This window comes from Anomaloglossus baeobatrachus, chromosome 9, assembly GCF_048569485.1.
Source record: "Anomaloglossus baeobatrachus isolate aAnoBae1 chromosome 9, aAnoBae1.hap1, whole genome shotgun sequence".
Lineage (NCBI taxonomy): Eukaryota > Metazoa > Chordata > Amphibia > Anura > Aromobatidae > Anomaloglossus > Anomaloglossus baeobatrachus.
The window spans coordinates 164,089,953-164,110,833 of NC_134361.1; the positions used below are offsets into that span (position 1 = coordinate 164,089,953).

Here is a 20,881-nt window from a genome sequence, read left to right on the forward strand (position 1 = left end):
TCAAAGGTTAGAGGGGGGCTTTCTCAGAGGGCTTTTTACAGTTTTTCTATTCCCAATTAGCCGTTTAAGTGTACTTATTGAAAGTAGTAATTCTTTCATAGGCCGCCCTTTCTTAGTATTTGACGTTCCTTATATTGCGGTATGAGGCTTCGCAGTAGGTTGCAAACATTCATCACCCATGACTGTCCCCAATTGAGCTCAGAAGCTCAATGTCTATCATGACCTCTCTTTTAGAATGTCCAAGAGCAAGCAAACTATTCCTCCAGGAGAGGGCGCCAACAGACTACTAAAGAGATCATCATTACTCAAAGAAAACCCCAAAAACCAATGCATGATAGGAATAAACAGGTAACTTTCTTTGGAGTGGAAGCGGAGAGATCGCACCAGATGCCAATTCTAGATCTTATCACACCTGTGGTCACTGCAGCAGCAGGTGAATCCACTTTGTCCAAAAGGGATCTATTCCATTCAATTGCAAATGATCTAGATAAGACAGAGAACTGCAGCACGGGGACATAGCCGAGTTGGTCAGGTTGAGTGGTGATGAGTTTGCTATTTGGATGAATAAAGAAAGTCAAAAGTGTGAAAGATAAAAAACAAAAGGAGGAAGTGTGAAAAGTGAATGGGCCAAATTGAGGTGCATATGAAGACGTATGCTTTCTTCCAATTCATTAAATCGGGCTAATATGAATCAGGTGAATTGAGTTCTGCTTTTGGAAACTGGGTTAAGAAGGGGTGCACCGTTCCTGGAGGTACTGCAATACCAGGTCAATGCGTGGAGTGGACAGAGCAAGCTCTTTTTCCATCTCCCTGTTCTAAAAATCCATTTAATATATGGTCCCCAGATAGGGGACGTATCAGATATTAAACTGATAAGAACAGATACTACACTTGATCTTAGCCAAAAGGCCGAGAAGCGATAACCAGAATTGGTTTGGGCCTCGAGTGGCACCCTGGCCTATGCCGGACACATCTTAGGGAGAGAGAGCGAGAGGGAGACAAACCCACGCCTACACAAGACATTTTGTCACCCAAGCCAACCCTTGAAAAGGCTGCTTTGCAGAGCAAAAACAAGAAGAATGGTGCGTTTTGCAGCCGCCGCCCACTGCAATGAATCTGAATAACTCCTCCTTTAGGGCGCAAGCAACTCCCCTCCCCCTTGCAGTCTTTCCAATTCACGATACAAAAAGACGGACAGGACAGGTTGCCTGACTTTCCGTCACTGCCACCCTTTGCCATCCTTACCCGTAGAAAGCCCTTTCATCATCCCCAAACCCTAATCTTTTCCCTTTCCTTCCCAGCCCCCAAACCCTGCCCTCTGTACCTTTCTCACCACCCGCTTCCCTTCTCCTGTCATCCCCCTACCACCCGGGAAAAAAAGAGATTGCCCCCTCCTTCCACTAGCCCACCCTCCCACCCAAAGAACAACTTCTTCTGCGCAGCTTGTTTTCTAGGCAGCAGCGCTATTGTGATGTCATCGGGGGGCATTGTGACAAGCCGCCAGTGTTCCGTCTCTTCATGTTGTGCACAGTTCAAACGGAAAATACATCAACAGGCAGACTACAGAAAAGCTTACTATCAAAGGTTAGAGGGGGGCTTTCTCAGAGGGCTTTTTACAGTTTTTCTATTCCCAATTAGCCGTTTAAGTGTACTTATTGAAAGTAGTAATTCTTTCATAGGCCGCCCTTTCTTAGTATTTGACGTTCCTTATATTGCGGTATGAGGCTTCGCAGTAGGTTGCAAACATTCATCACCCATGACTGTCCCCAATTGAGCTCAGAAGCTCAATGTCTATCATGACCTCTCTTTTAGAATGTCCAAGAGCAAGCAAACTATTCCTCCAGGAGAGGGCGCCAACAGACTACTAAAGAGATCATCATTACTCAAAGAAAACCCCAAAAACCAATGCATGATAGGAATAAACAGGTAACTTTCTTTGGAGTGGAAGCGGAGAGATCGCACCAGATGCCAATTCTAGATCTTATCACACCTGTGGTCACTGCAGCAGCAGGTGAATCCACTTTGTCCAAAAGGGATCTATTCCATTCAATTGCAAATGATCTAGATAAGACAGAGAACTGCAGCACGGGGACATAGCCGAGTTGGTCAGGTTGAGTGGTGATGAGTTTGCTATTTGGATGAATAAAGAAAGTCAAAAGTGTGAAAGATAAAAAACAAAAGGAGGAAGTGTGAAAAGTGAATGGGCCAAATTGAGGTGCATATGAAGACGTATGCTTTCTTCCAATTCATTAAATCGGGCTAATATGAATCAGGTGAATTGAGTTCTGCTTTTGGAAACTGGGTTAAGAAGGGGTGCACCGTTCCTGGAGGTACTGCAATACCAGGTCAATGCGTGGAGTGGACAGAGCAAGCTCTTTTTCCATCTCCCTGTTCTAAAAATCCATTTAATATATGGTCCCCAGATAGGGGACGTATCAGATATTAAACGGATAAGAACAGATACTACACTTGATCTTAGCCAAAAGGCCGAGAAGCGATAACCAGAATTGGTTTGGGCCTCGAGTGGCACCCTGGCCTATGCCGGACACATCTTAGGGAGAGAGAGCGAGAGGGAGACAAACCCACGCCTACACAAGACATTTTGTCACCCAAGCCAACCCTTGAAAAGGCTGCTTTGCAGAGCAAAAACAAGAAGAATGGTGCGTTTTGCAGCCGCCGCCCACTGCAATGAATCTGAATAACTCCTCCTTTAGGGCGCAAGCAACTCCCCTCCCCCTTGCAGTCTTTCCAATTCACGATACAAAAAGACGGACAGGACAGGTTGCCTGACTTTCCGTCACTGCCACCCTTTGCCATCCTTACCCGTAGAAAGCCCTTTCATCATCCCCAAACCCTAATCTTTTCCCTTTCCTTCCCAGCCCCCAAACCCTGCCCTCTGTACCTTTCTCACCACCCGCTTCCCTTCTCCTGTCATCCCCCTACCACCCGGGAAAAAAAGAGATTGCCCCCTCCTTCCACTAGCCCACCCTCCCACCCAAAGAACAACTTCTTCTGCGCAGCTTGTTTTCTAGGCAGCAGCGCTATTGTGATGTCATCGGGGGGCATTGTGACAAGCCGCCAGTGTTCCGTCTCTTCATGTTGTGCACAGTTCAAACGGAAAATACATCAACAGGCAGACTACAGAAAAGCTTACTATTAGTGATGAGCGAGCATGCTTGTCACTACTCGGTACTCGCACGAGTATCACTGTACTCGGGCTGCTCGGCGGGGACCGAGTAATCTCGCGATACTCGTGCTTTACTCGTGGTCTTCATTTCTGCATGTTGGCGCTCTTTTGAGAGCCAGCCCTCATGCAGGGATTGGCTGGCAGACCACTGCAATGCCACAGCCCTGTTAGTTGTGGAATTGCAGTGATTGGCCGGCCTGCACAGCGTCACCGAGCCTTTATATCGGCCGGCGCGCTGTGCTCTGCTCACAGCTATTCTGACAGTGAGTGTAGGGAGAGTGTCGCTGATTCAGGGAAAGCTTTGCGGCCCTTTATAGTTAGTTCCGGAGCAGGGCTGCAAACAGTGTGACCAGAAGTCCTTCTCAGGACTATTCTAGTTGTATACAGGCAGGCAGGGTATAGCCAGGTCGGAGTACAGTAGCAGAGTCCTTCTCAGGACTATTGTTGCTATATACAGGCAGGGTATAGCCAGGTCGGAATACAGGCTAGTGACCAGAAGAGTCCTTGTCAGGACTATTGTAGCAGTATACAGGCAGGCAGGCAGGGTATATATAGCCATTCCTAGTGGTGACCGTATACCAGCCTTCATCATATCTGGGGCTGGTGTACACAGTGTAAAACAGTCCAGATAGTGTCAGACTTCTCAGTAATTGTCGCTCCTAAAAACCAGTTAGGTTCTTATTGCGTCCGTGCTTGCATTTAAAAACAGCACGTGTGTGGCAGTCGGTGGCAGGGTACAGGTGCGCGTTTTGCACAAACTATTATATAACGCACAAGTCTAGTGTATAATACACGTCAGTCAGCAGTGTCTGATAGTGTCAGACTTCTCAGTAATTGTCGCTCCTAAAAACCAGTTAGGTTCTTATTGCGTCCGTGCTTGCATTTAAAAACAGCACGTGTGTGGCAGTCGGTGGCAGGGTACAGGTGCGCGTTTTGCACAAACTATTATATAACGCACAAGTCTAGTGTATAATACACGTCAGTCAGCAGTGTCTGATAGTGTCAGACTTCTCAGTAATTGTCGCTCCTAAAAACCAGTTAGGTTCTTATTGCGTCCGTGCTTGCATTTAAAAACAGCACGTGTGTGGCAGTCGGTGGCAGGGTACAGGTGCGCGTTTTGCACAAACTATTATATAACGCACAAGTCTAGTGTATAATACACGTCAGTCAGCAGTGTCTGATAGTGTCAGACTTCTCAGTAATTGTCGCTCCTAAAAACCAGTTAGGTTCTTATTGCGTCCGTGCTTGCATTTAAAAACAGCACGTGTGTGGCAGTCGGTGGCAGGGTACAGGTGCGCGTTTTGCACAAACTATTATATAACGCACAAGTCTAGTGTATAATACACGTCAGTCAGCAGTGTCTGATAGTGTCAGACTTCTCAGTAATTGTCGCTCCTAAAAACCAGTTAGGTTCTTATTGCGTCCGTGCTTGCATTTAAAAACAGCACGTGTGTGGCAGTCGGTGGCAGGGTACAGGTGCGCGTTTTGCACAAACTATTATATAACGCACAAGTCTAGTGTATAATACACGTCAGTCAGCAGTGTCTGATAGTGTCAGACTTCTCAGTAATTGTCGCTCCTAAAAACCAGTTAGGTTCTTATTGCGTCCGTGCTTGCATTTAAAAACAGCACGTGTGTGGCAGTCGGTGGCAGGGTACAGGTGCGCGTTTTGCACAAACTATTATATAACGCACAAGTCTAGTGTATAATACACGTCAGTCAGCAGTGTCTGATAGTGTCAGACTTCTCAGTAATTGTCGCTCCTAAAAACCAGTTAGGTTCTTATTGCGTCCGTGCTTGCATTTAAAAACAGCACGTGTGTGGCAGTCGGTGGCAGGGTACAGGTGCGCGTTTTGCACAAACTATTATATAACGCACAAGTCTAGTGTATAATACACGTCAGTCAGCAGTGTCTGATAGTCTCAGACTTCTCAGTAATTGTCGCTCCTAAAAACCAGTTAGGTTCTTATTGCGTCCGTGCTTGCATTTAAAAACAGCACGTGTGTGGCAGTCGGTGGCAGGGTACAGGTGCGCGTTTTGCACAAACTATTATATAACGCACAAGTCTAGTGTATAATACACGTCAGTCAGCAGTGTCTGATAGTGTCAGACTTCTCAGTAATTGTCGCTCCTAAAAACCAGTTAGGTTCTTATTGCGTCCGTGCTTGCATTTAAAAACAGCACGTGTGTGGCAGTCGGTGGCAGGGTACAGGTGCGCGTTTTGCACAAACTATTATATAACGCACAAGTCTAGTGTATAATACACGTCAGTCAGCAGTGTCTGATAGTGTCAGACTTCTCAGTAATTGTCGCTCCTAAAAACCAGTTAGGTTCTTATTGCGTCCGTGCTTGCATTTAAAAACAGCACGTGTGTGGCAGTCGGTGGCAGGGTACAGGTGCGCGTTTTGCACAAACTATTATATAACGCACAAGTCTAGTGTATAATACACGTCAGTCAGCAGTGTCTGATAGTCTCAGACTTCTCAGTAATTGTCGCTCCTAAAAACCAGTTAGGTTCTTATTGCGTCCGTGCTTGCATTTAAAAACAGCACGTGTGTGGCAGTCGGTGGCAGGGTACAGGTGCGCGTTTTGCACAAACTATTATATAACGCACAAGTCTAGTGTATAATACACGTCAGTCAGCAGTGTCTGATAGTGTCAGACTTCTCAGTAATTGTCGCTCCTAAAAACCAGTTAGGTTCTTATTGCGTCCGTGCTTGCATTTAAAAACAGCACGTGTGTGGCAGTCGGTGGCAGCGTCAGGCTCCACGTTGTCCCTGGATAGAGACGTGCATGAGGGCCTCAAAACATTGTTCCCATTGCAAAGGAGTGGGTCTCCTGTCGTTGTAATGTCCATTCTGCAAAGAATGGGCGAAAAAATTTACCACTGGGGGTATACCTGAAACAAAGGCCTAAGTATTGCAATTTGTAACGGTCATCATCATGGTGGCGCATGAGGAGAAGGAGGAGCAGTCCAGCGATTAGCCAAACTCCAGAAGTGTGTACCCATGGGTGAGTGGAGGTACATGGCAAACTTTAAATTCCGCTCTCATTTGCTGGTGGTGTGGTGAAGTCTGGCCCAATCCAACCCTTGTTCATCTTGATCAGAGTCAGCTTGTCAGCATTTTCAGTTGACAGGCGGGTGCGTTTATCTGTAATGATTCCACCTGCGGCACTAAAAACACGCTCTGACAAAACGCTAGCAGCAGGGCAGGCCAGGCCTTCCAAGGCGTAGAGAGCCAATTCATGCCACGTGTCCAGCTTGGATACCCAATAATTGTAAGGCACAGAGGAATGTCGGAGTACAGTTGTTCGATCTGCAAGGTACTCCTTCAGCATCTGGGCAAACTTAGGATTTCTTGTGGCACTACCCCGCACCTCAGGGGCTGTGGTACGTGAGGGGCTGAGAAAACTGTCACACATCTTAAAGACTGTTCCCCTACCTCTGGCGGATTGGACTTGTGCCTCTCTCGGCTGTACGCCTCGGTTGTCCACTGATTCATGACCTATGCCGCTAGCGTTTTGTGAGGGGAATGCTTTGCCTACTTCCGTGACTATGGCCTTCTGGAACTGCTGCATTTTGCCTGACCTCTCCGCCTCGGGAATAAGAGACATAAAGTTCTCCTTTTAGCGTGGGTCTAACAGTGTTACCAACCAGTAATGATTGTCGGCCAAGATGTTCTTAACGCGAGGGTCACGAGACAGGCAGCTTACCATAAAGTCAGCCATGTGTGCCAGACTCTTAACAGCCATCACTTCAGTATCCTGACCGACACGATGACTGAACATGCTGTCCTCCTCCTCCTCATCATCTACCCTGTCCTCTGGCCAGCCACGCTGAACCGAGGATATGACTGCATGTCATATCCTCAATTTGGCCAGAGAGTTGCTCCATGTCTTCATCCTCCTCCTCGTCATAGTCCTCCACTGCACGTTGTGATGAGACGAGGCTGGGCTGTGTGTTATCATCACCCACACCCACTACTGTTTCTTGCTGAAACTCATCGCGCTCCGCCTGCAATGCATCATGTTTGTTTTCTGAGCAGAGACCATTTTAGAAGGCAGAGAAGCGGTATGGTGACGCTAATAATGTCGTCATCGCCGCTCACCATCTTGTTGTAGTCCTCAAAGTTTTGGCGGATGGTGCATAGGTCGGACATCCATCTCCACTCCTCAGGTGTTATGTGTGGAGTTTGACCCATTTCCCGACGGCTTAGGTGATGCAGGTACTCAACAACTGCCCTCTTCTGCTCACATATCCTGACCAACATGTGCAGAGTTGAATTCCAACGCGTGGGGACATCACACACCAGTCTGTGTGCCGGAAGATGCAAACGGCGTCTTAAGGCGGCAAGGCCGGCTGAAGCAGTAGGTGACTTTCGAAAATGTGCAGACAGGCGGCGAACTTTTACCAGCAGATCAGACAGCTCTGACTATGACTTTAGAAACCGCTGAACCTCGAGGTTGAGCACATGGGCCAAGCATGGAACATGTGTCAGCTGGCCTCGCCTCAAAGCCGCCACCAGGTTCCGGCCATTGTCACACACCACCTTTCCTGGCTTTAGGTTCAGAGTTGTGAGCCAGTGATCTGCCTGCTGTTTCAGAGCTGTCCACACCTCTTCTGCATTGTGGGGTTTGTCACCTATGCAGATTAGCTTCAGCACTGCCTGTTGCCGCTTCGCCGAGGCAGTGCTGCAGTGCTTCTGTGTCGCCCTGGACAAGCCAGGGGCCACAGAGCACAACACTTAAACACCCCACACTCCCTGCAGGCATATCATAGTCAAAACACAAAATCCTTGTTGCCTTCCCCAGGGGCTGTTGTCCACACCAGGGTGTGGAGCCAGGCGGTTGGTCTCCACCCACCGAGGAGGAGGGAAAACACAGGCAGTGAGAGTTAAGCTAAGGAAGTGGAAGGAGGAAAGTAGTAGAGAGGAGAAAAGTGACAGCAAAGAGCCTGAAGTTGGTCCGGGTGTGTGGCCTGGACAGGACAGCAAGGTTGGCAGGATGTGGTGACCGTCTGCAGTGGAGGCCGATTGGAGTCTGCCGTAAGGACCGTGGACGGGTGGTGACCCGGCCGTACCGGACCGGTATACAAAGCGAAGCCAGCACCATTGGCAGAGGACTTTCGGATCCCGGCAAGGCTTGGTGTCGCCGTGAATTTGCCAAATCCGTTATTGAAGGGGACCTCAGGGTTTCCAAACAGCCAAGTCCAGATAGAAGGCAACCGTACAACCGTGAAGGGGAGACACAGCCACCGGCAAGGGCAACCGTCTCCCAGGGCCAGCGCCTGTGGGCAAAAGGGGCTCCTCCGGCCCATATCCAGGTCAGGGAGCGGGTTACCGTTGGGAAACCATCACTACCAACACTTAACTTCGGTGCAGGGAGAGACAGTCATCACTAACCTGCAGGGAGGAACAACCGCAGCCGTCCGAGTGACCTGTCCATCCAGCCACTTGTTTTACCCTGAACTGTGTCATCATCATTGGGCTGAGTGAGTACCTCCGTGCCGTGCGGCACAGCGCTGCCCCTGCGACCATGCACTTCATCAGGCCCCGCAACCCGCCTGTCATCCATCTCTACCCCATCACCAGGCCCCGGGACAACCAACCCCCCTACCCACGTAGGGGAGAAATAACAACAAAGCTGCTCCCTGTCACAGGCTCCCGGGATCCCCGTCCAGAGCAGCGGTGGTGTCCACACAATCACCACAACCGTGGGTGGCGTCACGGACAATATCCCCAAAACCCAAACCACCCCTTTTCACTCACGGGCGAGTAGCGCCGCTCGAGTCCCCGGGATCCGGCCATCGCTCGAGCCAACGAGCAGCAGCAGCCGTAGAGCTGCGTCAGCCGGACCCGAGCAGTGGGAGAGCGCACCGTCCCCTCCTCCGCCAGCGACACTTACAGCTTGGGACTGGTGTGGAGGGTAAAGTGGATCAGGATGCGCAGGAGGAGGAGGAGGCTGAGGAGCATGACATTCCGGAGCTGTAGAGTGTGTGTGAAACCCTGACTGAGGTAGGGCCTGCAAAACTTGGTGTGTGAAGGACGTATTCCGTCCCTCGCTCAGACTGGGTCCCAGCTTGCACAATATTAACCCAGTGTGACGTCAACGAGATGTAGCGGCCTTGCCCACATGCACTTGTCCACGTGTCTGTGGTTAGGTGGACTTTGGCTGAAACAGCGTTGTTCCGGGCACGTGTGATGTTTTGTGACACGTGGTTAGTTATGCAATGCGGGGACGGCACACAGGGAGAAATAGTGTCGGCTGTGGACCGAGTAACGTGGGACAGCTGCCACCATCAGTTCGCGGAATGCTTCTGTCTCAACCAGCCTAAAAGGCAACATTTCCAGCGCAAGCAGTCGCGAAATGTTAGCATTTAGAACTGTGGCATGTGGGGTGTTGGCAGTGTATTTGCGCCTGCGCTCAAAGGTTTGCTGAATGGATAACTGAACGTTGCGCTGGGACAAGGACGTGCTTGATGATGGTGTTCTTTCTGCGTAGGCAACTGCAGGTGCAGGAGTGGAGGAGGCTTGTTCGCAGGCAGCATGGACAGGGGATTGGCTCGCATGCACAACCAGCGAAGACGTAGCAGTGACATCAGCAAGCACTGCTCCTCGACTCTGTTGTACTTCCCACAAAGTCGGGTGCTTGGCTGACATGTGCCTGATCATGCTGGTGGTGGTCAGGCTGCTAGTTTTGGTACCCCTGCTGATGCTGGCATGGCAGGTGTTGCAAATGGCCTTTTTAGAATCATCTGGAGCCAACTTAAAAAACTGCCAGTGTCAGAGTTCCTGGTTTTCCAGTTTTCTTTTGAAAGAGCTTGCCCTTTGTTAACATGGAGTTTTCTGTTATGTTGCCCTACTTCCTGTCCATCTGTTTAAAAGCCGCCCCTAAAGCTTAGTCCAGTGCCTGAGTATACTGCTTCCTGTGTGCTCCTGCCCTGCTGCTTTTGGTTCCTGATTGTTATTCGGATCCTCTTGGAAAACAACCGACACCGACTCTGGACTTCATCTGGTATCATCTAGCTGTACCTGGACTCCGTTTGCCGTCTTTGGTCGGAACTTCTGCCCGGTTCCTTCCGTTTAATACCACTCTGGACTCACATCACGTACAGACATTTTTCGACTTACCTATTGCCCTTTTGTGTCCCGGCTGCTGCGCATTTAGGGCTTCTGGGGTGATTGCCAGACAGTCCCTGTATAGGGGTTTGCTGTTGGTGGTCTCCCTGGGGGAGTCCGGTGCGCGGTACCGGGAATTCCCTTTCGCTCAGTCCCTGGAAGGTATTTCCTGTATTTATGTTCTACTGTGTTTTTGTTCCGTTTATGTACATATTTGCTGGTTGCATATTATAAATGTCTTGCACCAAGAACTCGTCTCTGGTTGTCATTGCCCTAACGCAATCGAAATCCTCAATACATACAATAGTATTACAGCCAGACTCGGGAAGACCTAACATTTGTACAGGCACCTTGTGTCGTGTTGTTCCGGGGAACAGTTGACTGACGTCTGCCTGGGGCCACCACTCTGCTTCTTACTGCCTGTTGTGATGCTACGCCTCCCTCCCCCTGTGCACTGCTGTCCTCGCTCTGCATATCCTCCTGCCAGGTTGGGTCAGTTACTGGATCATCCACCACGTCGTCTTCCTCTTCCGCACCCTGCTCCTCCTCCTGACTTCCTGACAATTGTGTCTCATCATCGGCCACCCCTTGTTGAGACACGTTGCCAACTTCGTGAGAACGTGGCTGCTCAAATATTTGTGCATCTGTACATACAATCTCGTCATGGCCCACTTCAACAGGAGCTGGCGAGAGGCCAGAATTTGTGAATGGAAACGTGAACGAACAGCTATTCCGAGTGTCCAAGTGTGGGATCAGTAATGTCCGTGGACGTGTACTCGGCCTGGTGGTAGGAAGGAGGATCAGGTTCTGAAATGTGCGGTGCAGTATCACGGCTACTGACACTTGACCGTGTGGAAGACAGAGTGTTTGTGGTGGTGCCAATCTGACTGGAAGCATTATCCGCTATCCAACTAACAACCTGTTGACACTGGTCTTGGTTCAAGAGGGGTGTACTGCTGCGGTCCCCAAGAATTTGGGACAGGACGTGCGAGCGACTAGATGTGGCCCTTTGTTGTGGCGAAATTAGAGCTTGCACACAACCTCGGTGTCTGCCTGCACCACCATCACGTCCACTTCCTTGTTCGTTGACAACGCCCTTGCGCATTTTGCAATGCTGTGCTGATGTGTATTCACTAGACTTGTGTGTTATATCCAAGTTTGTGCAAAACTCACACAAATGCAGCGGAAAGCTGCCACCAACAGGCACACACGTGCGGTTTTTAAATGCAAGCACGGAGGCACTAAGAACCTAACAGGTCTCTATCCAGGGACAACGTAGAGCCTCCCAATGTTTGGCTTCCCTGCCTAAGGGCTATACTATAATACACCCACTTCCTTCCAATGGGCACTTCAGGTTTACAGGCCTTCATGCACGTCTCTATCCAGGGACAACGTGGAGCCTCCCAATGTTTGGCTTCCCTGCCTAAGGGCTATACTATAATACACCCACTTCCTTCCAATGGGCACTTCAGGTTTACAGGCCTTCATGCACGTCTCTATCCAGGGACAACGTGGAGCCTCCCAATGTTTGGCTTCCCTGCCTAAGGGCTATACTATAATACACCCACTTCCTTCCAATGGGCACTTCAGGTTTACAGGCCTTCATGCACGTCTCTATCCAGGGACAACGTGGAGCCTCCCAATGTTTGGCTTCCCTGCCTAAGGGCTATACTATAATACACCCACTTCCTTCCAATGGGCACTTCAGGTTTACAGGCCTTCATGCACGTCTCTATCCAGGGACAACGTGGAGCCTCCCAATGTTTGGCTTCCCTGCCTAAGGGCTATACTATAATACACCCACTTCCTTCCAATGGGCACTTCAGGTTTACAGGCCCTCATGCACGTCTGTATGCAGGGGCATTGGTGAACCTCACAATTTAGGACTGCCCTGGCAAAGGAAAATACTACAAAGACTCACTTCCTCAAAATGGGCACATTAGACTCAAGAGGCCTTCATGTACGTCTCTTCTCAGGGACATCGGAGTGCCACACAATGTTTTCACGTAAAATCTTTCATGTATTGATCTCAAAAAGTAACATACACCAGCTCTATCTCACTATTGGGTATGTGCCCTTAACATTTCCGCCATGAAAAATCATTTTGGGGTCATTTTGGAAGGTTTTCTGGTGAGTCCGTAAAAATGGCGTAAAACGCGGACAAAATTGTTCACAGCTGTGACTTTTGAGTGATAAATGCTTCAAGGGGTCTTCCCCATGCTGTTGCCATGTCATTTGAGCACTCTTCTGAGACTTTTGTGACATTTTTAGGGTTTCTCCATGCTGCCGGGAGGTCATTTCACAAAAATACTCGGGTCTCCCATAGGATAACATTGGGCTCGTTGCTCGGGCCGAGTACACGAGTATCTTGGGAGGCTCGGCCCGAGCTTCGAGCACCCGAGCTTTTTAGTACTCGCTCATCACTACTTACTATCAAAGGTTAGAGGGGGGCTTTCTCAGAGGGCTTTTTACAGTTTTTCTATTCCCAATTAGCCGTTTAAGTGTACTTATTGAAAGTAGTAATTCTTTCATAGGCCGCCCTTTCTTAGTATTTGACGTTCCTTATATTGCGGTATGAGGCTTCGCAGTAGGTTGCAAACATTCATCACCCATGACTGTCCCCAATTGAGCTCAGAAGCTCAATGTCTATCATGACCTCTCTTTTAGAATGTCCAAGAGCAAGCAAACTATTCCTCCAGGAGAGGGCGCCAACAGACTACTAAAGAGATCATCATTACTCAAAGAAAACCCCAAAAACCAATGCATGATAGGAATAAACAGGTAACTTTCTTTGGAGTGGAAGCGGAGAGATCGCACCAGATGCCAATTCTAGATCTTATCACACCTGTGGTCACTGCAGCAGCAGGTGAATCCACTTTGTCCAAAAGGGATCTATTCCATTCAATTGCAAATGATCTAGATAAGACAGAGAACTGCAGCACGGGGACATAGCCGAGTTGGTCAGGTTGAGTGGTGATGAGTTTGCTATTTGGATGAATAAAGAAAGTCAAAAGTGTGAAAGATAAAAAACAAAAGGAGGAAGTGTGAAAAGTGAATGGGCCAAATTGAGGTGCATATGAAGACGTATGCTTTCTTCCAATTCATTAAATCGGGCTAATATGAATCAGGTGAATTGAGTTCTGCTTTTGGAAACTGGGTTAAGAAGGGGTGCACCGTTCCTGGAGGTACTGCAATACCAGGTCAATGCGTGGAGTGGACAGAGCAAGCTCTTTTTCCATCTCCCTGTTCTAAAAATCCATTTAATATATGGTCCCCAGATAGGGGACGTATCAGATATTAAACTGATAAGAACAGATACTACACTTGATCTTAGCCAAAAGGCCGAGAAGCGATAACCAGAATTGGTTTGGGCCTCGAGTGGCACCCTGGCCTATGCCGGACACATCTTAGGGAGAGAGAGCGAGAGGGAGACAAACCCACGCCTACACAAGACATTTTGTCACCCAAGCCAACCCTTGAAAAGGCTGCTTTGCAGAGCAAAAACAAGAAGAATGGTGCGTTTTGCAGCCGCCGCCCACTGCAATGAATCTGAATAACTCCTCCTTTAGGGCGCAAGCAACTCCCCTCCCCCTTGCAGTCTTTCCAATTCACGATACAAAAAGACGGACAGGACAGGTTGCCTGACTTTCCGTCACTGCCACCCTTTGCCATCCTTACCCGTAGAAAGCCCTTTCATCATCCCCAAACCCTAATCTTTTCCCTTTCCTTCCCAGCCCCCAAACCCTGCCCTCTGTACCTTTCTCACCACCCGCTTCCCTTCTCCTGTCATCCCCCTACCACCCGGGAAAAAAAGAGATTGCCCCCTCCTTCCACTAGCCCACCCTCCCACCCAAAGAACAACTTCTTCTGCGCAGCTTGTTTTCTAGGCAGCAGCGCTATTGTGATGTCATCGGGGGGCATTGTGACAAGCCGCCAGTGTTCCGTCTCTTCATGTTGTGCACAGTTCAAACGGAAAATACATCAACAGGCAGACTACAGAAAAGCTTACTATCAAAGGTTAGAGGGGGGCTTTCTCAGAGGGCTTTTTACAGTTTTTCTATTCCCAATTAGCCGTTTAAGTGTACTTATTGAAAGTAGTAATTCTTTCATAGGCCGCCCTTTCTTAGTATTTGACGTTCCTTATATTGCGGTATGAGGCTTCGCAGTAGGTTGCAAACATTCATCACCCATGACTGTCCCCAATTGAGCTCAGAAGCTCAATGTCTATCATGACCTCTCTTTTAGAATGTCCAAGAGCAAGCAAACTATTCCTCCAGGAGAGGGCGCCAACAGACTACTAAAGAGATCATCATTACTCAAAGAAAACCCCAAAAACCAATGCATGATAGGAATAAACAGGTAACTTTCTTTGGAGTGGAAGCGGAGAGATCGCACCAGATGCCAATTCTAGATCTTATCACACCTGTGGTCACTGCAGCAGCAGGTGAATCCACTTTGTCCAAAAGGGATCTATTCCATTCAATTGCAAATGATCTAGATAAGACAGAGAACTGCAGCACGGGGACATAGCCGAGTTGGTCAGGTTGAGTGGTGATGAGTTTGCTATTTGGATGAATAAAGAAAGTCAAAAGTGTGAAAGATAAAAAACAAAAGGAGGAAGTGTGAAAAGTGAATGGGCCAAATTGAGGTGCATATGAAGACGTATGCTTTCTTCCAATTCATTAAATCGGGCTAATATGAATCAGGTGAATTGAGTTCTGCTTTTGGAAACTGGGTTAAGAAGGGGTGCACCGTTCCTGGAGGTACTGCAATACCAGGTCAATGCGTGGAGTGGACAGAGCAAGCTCTTTTTCCATCTCCCTGTTCTAAAAATCCATTTAATATATGGTCCCCAGATAGGGGACGTATCAGATATTAAACTGATAAGAACAGATACTACACTTGATCTTAGCCAAAAGGCCGAGAAGCGATAACCAGAATTGGTTTGGGCCTCGAGTGGCACCCTGGCCTATGCCGGACACATCTTAGGGAGAGAGAGCGAGAGGGAGACAAACCCACGCCTACACAAGACATTTTGTCACCCAAGCCAACCCTTGAAAAGGCTGCTTTGCAGAGCAAAAACAAGAAGAATGGTGCGTTTTGCAGCCGCCGCCCACTGCAATGAATCTGAATAACTCCTCCTTTAGGGCGCAAGCAACTCCCCTCCCCCTTGCAGTCTTTCCAATTCACGATACAAAAAGACGGACAGGACAGGTTGCCTGACTTTCCGTCACTGCCACCCTTTGCCATCCTTACCCGTAGAAAGCCCTTTCATCATCCCCAAACCCTAATCTTTTCCCTTTCCTTCCCAGCCCCCAAACCCTGCCCTCTGTACCTTTCTCACCACCCGCTTCCCTTCTCCTGTCATCCCCCTACCACCCGGGAAAAAAAGAGATTGCCCCCTCCTTCCACTAGCCCACCCTCCCACCCAAAGAACAACTTCTTCTGCGCAGCTTGTTTTCTAGGCAGCAGCGCTATTGTGATGTCATCGGGGGGCATTGTGACAAGCCGCCAGTGTTCCGTCTCTTCATGTTGTGCACAGTTCAAACGGAAAATACATCAACAGGCAGACTACAGAAAAGCTTACTATCAAAGGTTAGAGGGGGGCTTTCTCAGAGGGCTTTTTACAGTTTTTCTATTCCCAATTAGCCGTTTAAGTGTACTTATTGAAAGTAGTAATTCTTTCATAGGCCGCCCTTTCTTAGTATTTGACGTTCCTTATATTGCGGTATGAGGCTTCGCAGTAGGTTGCAAACATTCATCACCCATGACTGTCCCCAATTGAGCTCAGAAGCTCAATGTCTATCATGACCTCTCTTTTAGAATGTCCAAGAGCAAGCAAACTATTCCTCCAGGAGAGGGCGCCAACAGACTACTAAAGAGATCATCATTACTCAAAGAAAACCCCAAAAACCAATGCATGATAGGAATAAACAGGTAACTTTCTTTGGAGTGGAAGCGGAGAGATCGCACCAGATGCCAATTCTAGATCTTATCACACCTGTGGTCACTGCAGCAGCAGGTGAATCCACTTTGTCCAAAAGGGATCTATTCCATTCAATTGCAAATGATCTAGATAAGACAGAGAACTGCAGCACGGGGACATAGCCGAGTTGGTCAGGTTGAGTGGTGATGAGTTTGCTATTTGGATGAATAAAGAAAGTCAAAAGTGTGAAAGATAAAAAACAAAAGGAGGAAGTGTGAAAAGTGAATGGGCCAAATTGAGGTGCATATGAAGACGTATGCTTTCTTCCAATTCATTAAATCGGGCTAATATGAATCAGGTGAATTGAGTTCTGCTTTTGGAAACTGGGTTAAGAAGGGGTGCACCGTTCCTGGAGGTACTGCAATACCAGGTCAATGCGTGGAGTGGACAGAGCAAGCTCTTTTTCCATCTCCCTGTTCTAAAAATCCATTTAATATATGGTCCCCAGATAGGGGACGTATCAGATATTAAACTGATAAGAACAGATACTACACTTGATCTTAGCCAAAAGGCCGAGAAGCGATAACCAGAATTGGTTTGGGCCTCGAGTGGCACCCTGGCCTATGCCGGACACATCTTAGGGAGAGAGAGCGAGAGGGAGACAAACCCACGCCTACACAAGACATTTTGTCACCCAAGCCAACCCTTGAAAAGGCTGCTTTGCAGAGCAAAAACAAGAAGAATGGTGCGTTTTGCAGCCGCCGCCCACTGCAATGAATCTGAATAACTCCTCCTTTAGGGCGCAAGCAACTCCCCTCCCCCTTGCAGTCTTTCCAATTCACGATACAAAAAGACGGACAGGACAGGTTGCCTGACTTTCCGTCACTGCCATCCTTTGCCATCCTTACCCGTAGAAAGCCCTTTCATCATCCCCAAACCCTAATCTTTTCCCTTTCCTTCCCAGCCCCCAAACCCTGCCCTCTGTACCTTTCTCACCACCCGCTTCCCTTCTCCTGTCATCCCCCTACCACCCGGGAAAAAAAGAGATTGCCCCCTCCTTCCACTAGCCCACCCTCCCACCCAAAGAACAACTTCTTCTGCGCAGCTTGTTTTCTAGGCAGCAGCGCTATTGTGATGTCATCGGGGGGCATTGTGACAAGCCGCCAGTGTTCCGTCTCTTCATGTTGTGCACAGTTCAAACGGAAAATACATCAACAGGCAGACTACAGAAAAGCTTACTATCAAAGGTTAGAGGGGGGCTTTCTCAGAGGGCTTTTTACAGTTTTTCTATTCCCAATTAGCCGTTTAAGTGTACTTATTGAAAGTAGTAATTCTTTCATAGGCCGCCCTTTCTTAGTATTTGACGTTCCTTATATTGCGGTATGAGGCTTCGCAGTAGGTTGCAAACATTCATCACCCATGACTGTCCCCAATTGAGCTCAGAAGCTCAATGTCTATCATGACCTCTCTTTTAGAATGTCCAAGAGCAAGCAAACTATTCCTCCAGGAGAGGGCGCCAACAGACTACTAAAGAGATCATCATTACTCAAAGAAAACCCCAAAAACCAATGCATGATAGGAATAAACAGGTAACTTTCTTTGGAGTGGAAGCGGAGAGATCGCACCAGATGCCAATTCTAGATCTTATCACACCTGTGGTCACTGCAGCAGCAGGTGAATCCACTTTGTCCAAAAGGGATCTATTCCATTCAATTGCAAATGATCTAGATAAGACAGAGAACTGCAGCACGGGGACATAGCCGAGTTGGTCAGGTTGAGTGGTGATGAGTTTGCTATTTGGATGAATAAAGAAAGTCAAAAGTGTGAAAGATAAAAAACAAAAGGAGGAAGTGTGAAAAGTGAATGGGCCAAATTGAGGTGCATATGAAGACGTATGCTTTCTTCCAATTCATTAAATCGGGCTAATATGAATCAGGTGAATTGAGTTCTGCTTTTGGAAACTGGGTTAAGAAGGGGTGCACCGTTCCTGGAGGTACTGCAATACCAGGTCAATGCGTGGAGTGGACAGAGCAAGCTCTTTTTCCATCTCCCTGTTCTAAAAATCCATTTAATATATGGTCCCCAGATAGGGGACGTATCAGATATTAAACTGATAAGAACAGATACTACACTTGATCTTAGCCAAAAGGCCGAGAAGCGATAACCAGAATTGGTTTGGGCCTCGAGTGGCACCCTGGCCTATGCCGGACACATCTTAGGGAGAGAGAGCGAGAGGGAGACAAACCCACGCCTACACAAGACATTTTGTCACCCAAGCCAACCCTTGAAAAGGCTGCTTTGCAGAGCAAAAACAAGAAGAATGGTGCGTTTTGCAGCCGCCGCCCACTGCAATGAATCTGAATAACTCCTCCTTTAGGGCGCAAGCAACTCCCCTCCCCCTTGCAGTCTTTCCAATTCACGATACAAAAAGACGGACAGGACAGGTTGCCTGACTTTCCGTCACTGCCACCCTTTGCCATCCTTACCCGTAGAAAGCCCTTTCATCATCCCCAAACCCTAATCTTTTCCCTTTCCTTCCCAGCCCCCAAACCCTGCCCTCTGTACCTTTCTCACCACCCGCTTCCCTTCTCCTGTCATCCCCCTACCACCCGGGAAAAAAAGAGATTGCCCCCTCCTTCCACTAGCCCACCCTCCCACCCAAAGAACAACTTCTTCTGCGCAGCTTGTTTTCTAGGCAGCAGCGCTATTGTGATGTCATCGGGGGGCATTGTGACAAGCCGCCAGTGTTCCGTCTCTTCATGTTGTGCACAGTTCAAACGGAAAATACATCAACAGGCAGACTACAGAAAAGCTTACTATCAAAGGTTAGAGGGGGGCTTTCTCAGAGGGCTTTTTACAGTTTTTCTATTCCCAATTAGCCGTTTAAGTGTACTTATTGAAAGTAGTAATTCTTTCATAGGCCGCCCTTTCTTAGTATTTGACGTTCCTTATATTGCGGTATGAGGCTTCGCAGTAGGTTGCAAACATTCATCACCCATGACTGTCCCCAATTGAGCTCAGAAGCTCAATGTCTATCATGACCTCTCTTTTAGAATGTCCAAGAGCAAGCAAACTATTCCTCCAGGAGAGGGCGCCAACAGACTACTAAAGAGATCATCATTACTCAAAGAAAACCCCAAAAACCAATGCATGATAGCAATAAACAGGTAACTTTCTTTGGAGTGGAAGCGGAGAGATCGCACCAGATGCCAATTCTAGATCTTATCACACCTGTGGTCACTGCAGCAGCAGGTGAATCCACTTTGTCCAAAAGGGATCTATTCCATTCAATTGCAAATGATCTAGATAAGACAGAGAACTGCAGCACGGGGACATAGCCGAGTTGGTCAGGTTGAGTGGTGATGAGTTTGCTATTTGGATGAATAAAGAAAGTCAAAAGTGTGAAAGATAAAAAACAAAAGGAGGAAGTGTGAAAAGTGAATGGGCCAAATTGAGGTGCATATGAAGACGTATGCTTTCTTCCAATTCATTAAATCGGGCTAATATGAATCAGGTGAATTGAGTTCTGCTTTTGGAAACTGGGTTAAGAAGGGGTGCACCGTTCCTGGAGGTACTGCAATACCAGGTCAATGCGTGGAGTGGACAGAGCAAGCTCTTTTTCCATCTCCCTGTTCTAAAAATCCATTTAATATATGGTCCCCAGATAGGGGACGTATCAGATATTAAACTGATAAGAACAGATACTACACTTGATCTTAGCCAAAAGGCCGAGAAGCGATAACCAGAATTGGTTTGGGCCTCGAGTGGCACCCTGGCCTATGCCGGACACATCTTAGGGAGAGAGAGCGAGAGGGAGACAAACCCACGCCTACACAAGACATTTTGTCACCCAAGCCAACCCTTGAAAAGGCTGCTTTGCAGAGCAAAAACAAGAAGAATGGTGCGTTTTGCAGCCGCCGCCCACTGCAATGAATCTGAATAACTCCTCCTTTAGGGCGCAAGCAACTCCCCTCCCCCTTGCAGTCTTTCCAATTCACGATACAAAAAGACGGACAGGACAGGTTGCCTGACTTTCCGTCACTGCCACCCTTTGCCATCCTTACCCGTAGAAAGCCCTTTCATCATCCCCAAACCCTAATCTTTTCCCTTTCCTTCCCAGCCCCCAAACCCTGCCCTCTGTACCTTTCTCACCACCCGCTTCCCTTCTCCTGTCATCCCCCTACCACCCGGGAAAAAAAGAGATTGCCCCCTCCTTCCACTAGCCCACCCTCCCACCCAAAGAACAACTTCTTCTGCGCAGCTTGTTTTCTAGGCAGCAGCGCTATTGTGATGTCATCGGGGGGCATTGTGACAAGCCGCCAGTGTTCCGTCTCTTCATGTTGTGCACAGTTCAAACGGAAAATACATCAACAGGCAGACTACAGAAAAGCTTACTATCAAAGGTTAGAGGGGGGCTTTCTCAGAGGGCTTTTTACAGTTTTTCTATTCCCAATTAGCCGTTTAAGTGTACTTATTGAAAGTAGTAATTCTTTCATAGGCCGCCCTTTCTTAGTATTTGACGTTCCTTATATTGCGGTATGAGGCTTCGCAGTAGGTTGCAAACATTCATCACCCATGACTGTCCCCAATTGAGCTCAGAAGCTCAATGTCTATCATGACCTCTCTTTTAGAATGTCCAAGAGCAAGCAA

The 20,881-nt window shown here is 48.2% G+C and overlaps 7 non-coding genes across 7 annotated transcripts; all 7 read right to left on the reverse strand.

The window, feature by feature from the left end:
• Positions 1–730: 730 nt before the first annotated feature.
• On the reverse strand, positions 731–921 carry LOC142254064 (U2 spliceosomal RNA). The gene has a single exon (XR_012727086.1). It is a non-coding gene; the product is annotated as a U2 spliceosomal RNA (small nuclear RNA).
• Positions 922–2,308: 1,387 nt separating this feature from the next.
• On the reverse strand, positions 2,309–2,499 carry LOC142252947 (U2 spliceosomal RNA). Its single transcript, XR_012726307.1, has one exon. It is a non-coding gene; the product is annotated as a U2 spliceosomal RNA (small nuclear RNA).
• A 10,969-nt stretch (positions 2,500–13,468) lies between these two features.
• On the reverse strand, positions 13,469–13,659 carry LOC142254066 (U2 spliceosomal RNA). Its single transcript, XR_012727088.1, has one exon. It is a non-coding gene; the product is annotated as a U2 spliceosomal RNA (small nuclear RNA).
• A 1,387-nt stretch (positions 13,660–15,046) lies between these two features.
• Positions 15,047–15,237, reverse strand: LOC142254067 (U2 spliceosomal RNA). Its single transcript, XR_012727089.1, has one exon. It is a non-coding gene; the product is annotated as a U2 spliceosomal RNA (small nuclear RNA).
• A 1,387-nt stretch (positions 15,238–16,624) lies between these two features.
• On the reverse strand, positions 16,625–16,815 carry LOC142254068 (U2 spliceosomal RNA). The gene has a single exon (XR_012727090.1). It is a non-coding gene; the product is annotated as a U2 spliceosomal RNA (small nuclear RNA).
• Positions 16,816–18,202: 1,387 nt separating this feature from the next.
• On the reverse strand, positions 18,203–18,393 carry LOC142254069 (U2 spliceosomal RNA). The gene has a single exon (XR_012727091.1). It is a non-coding gene; the product is annotated as a U2 spliceosomal RNA (small nuclear RNA).
• Positions 18,394–19,780: 1,387 nt separating this feature from the next.
• Positions 19,781–19,971, reverse strand: LOC142254070 (U2 spliceosomal RNA). Its single transcript, XR_012727092.1, has one exon. It is a non-coding gene; the product is annotated as a U2 spliceosomal RNA (small nuclear RNA).
• Positions 19,972–20,881: the final 910 nt, after the last annotated feature.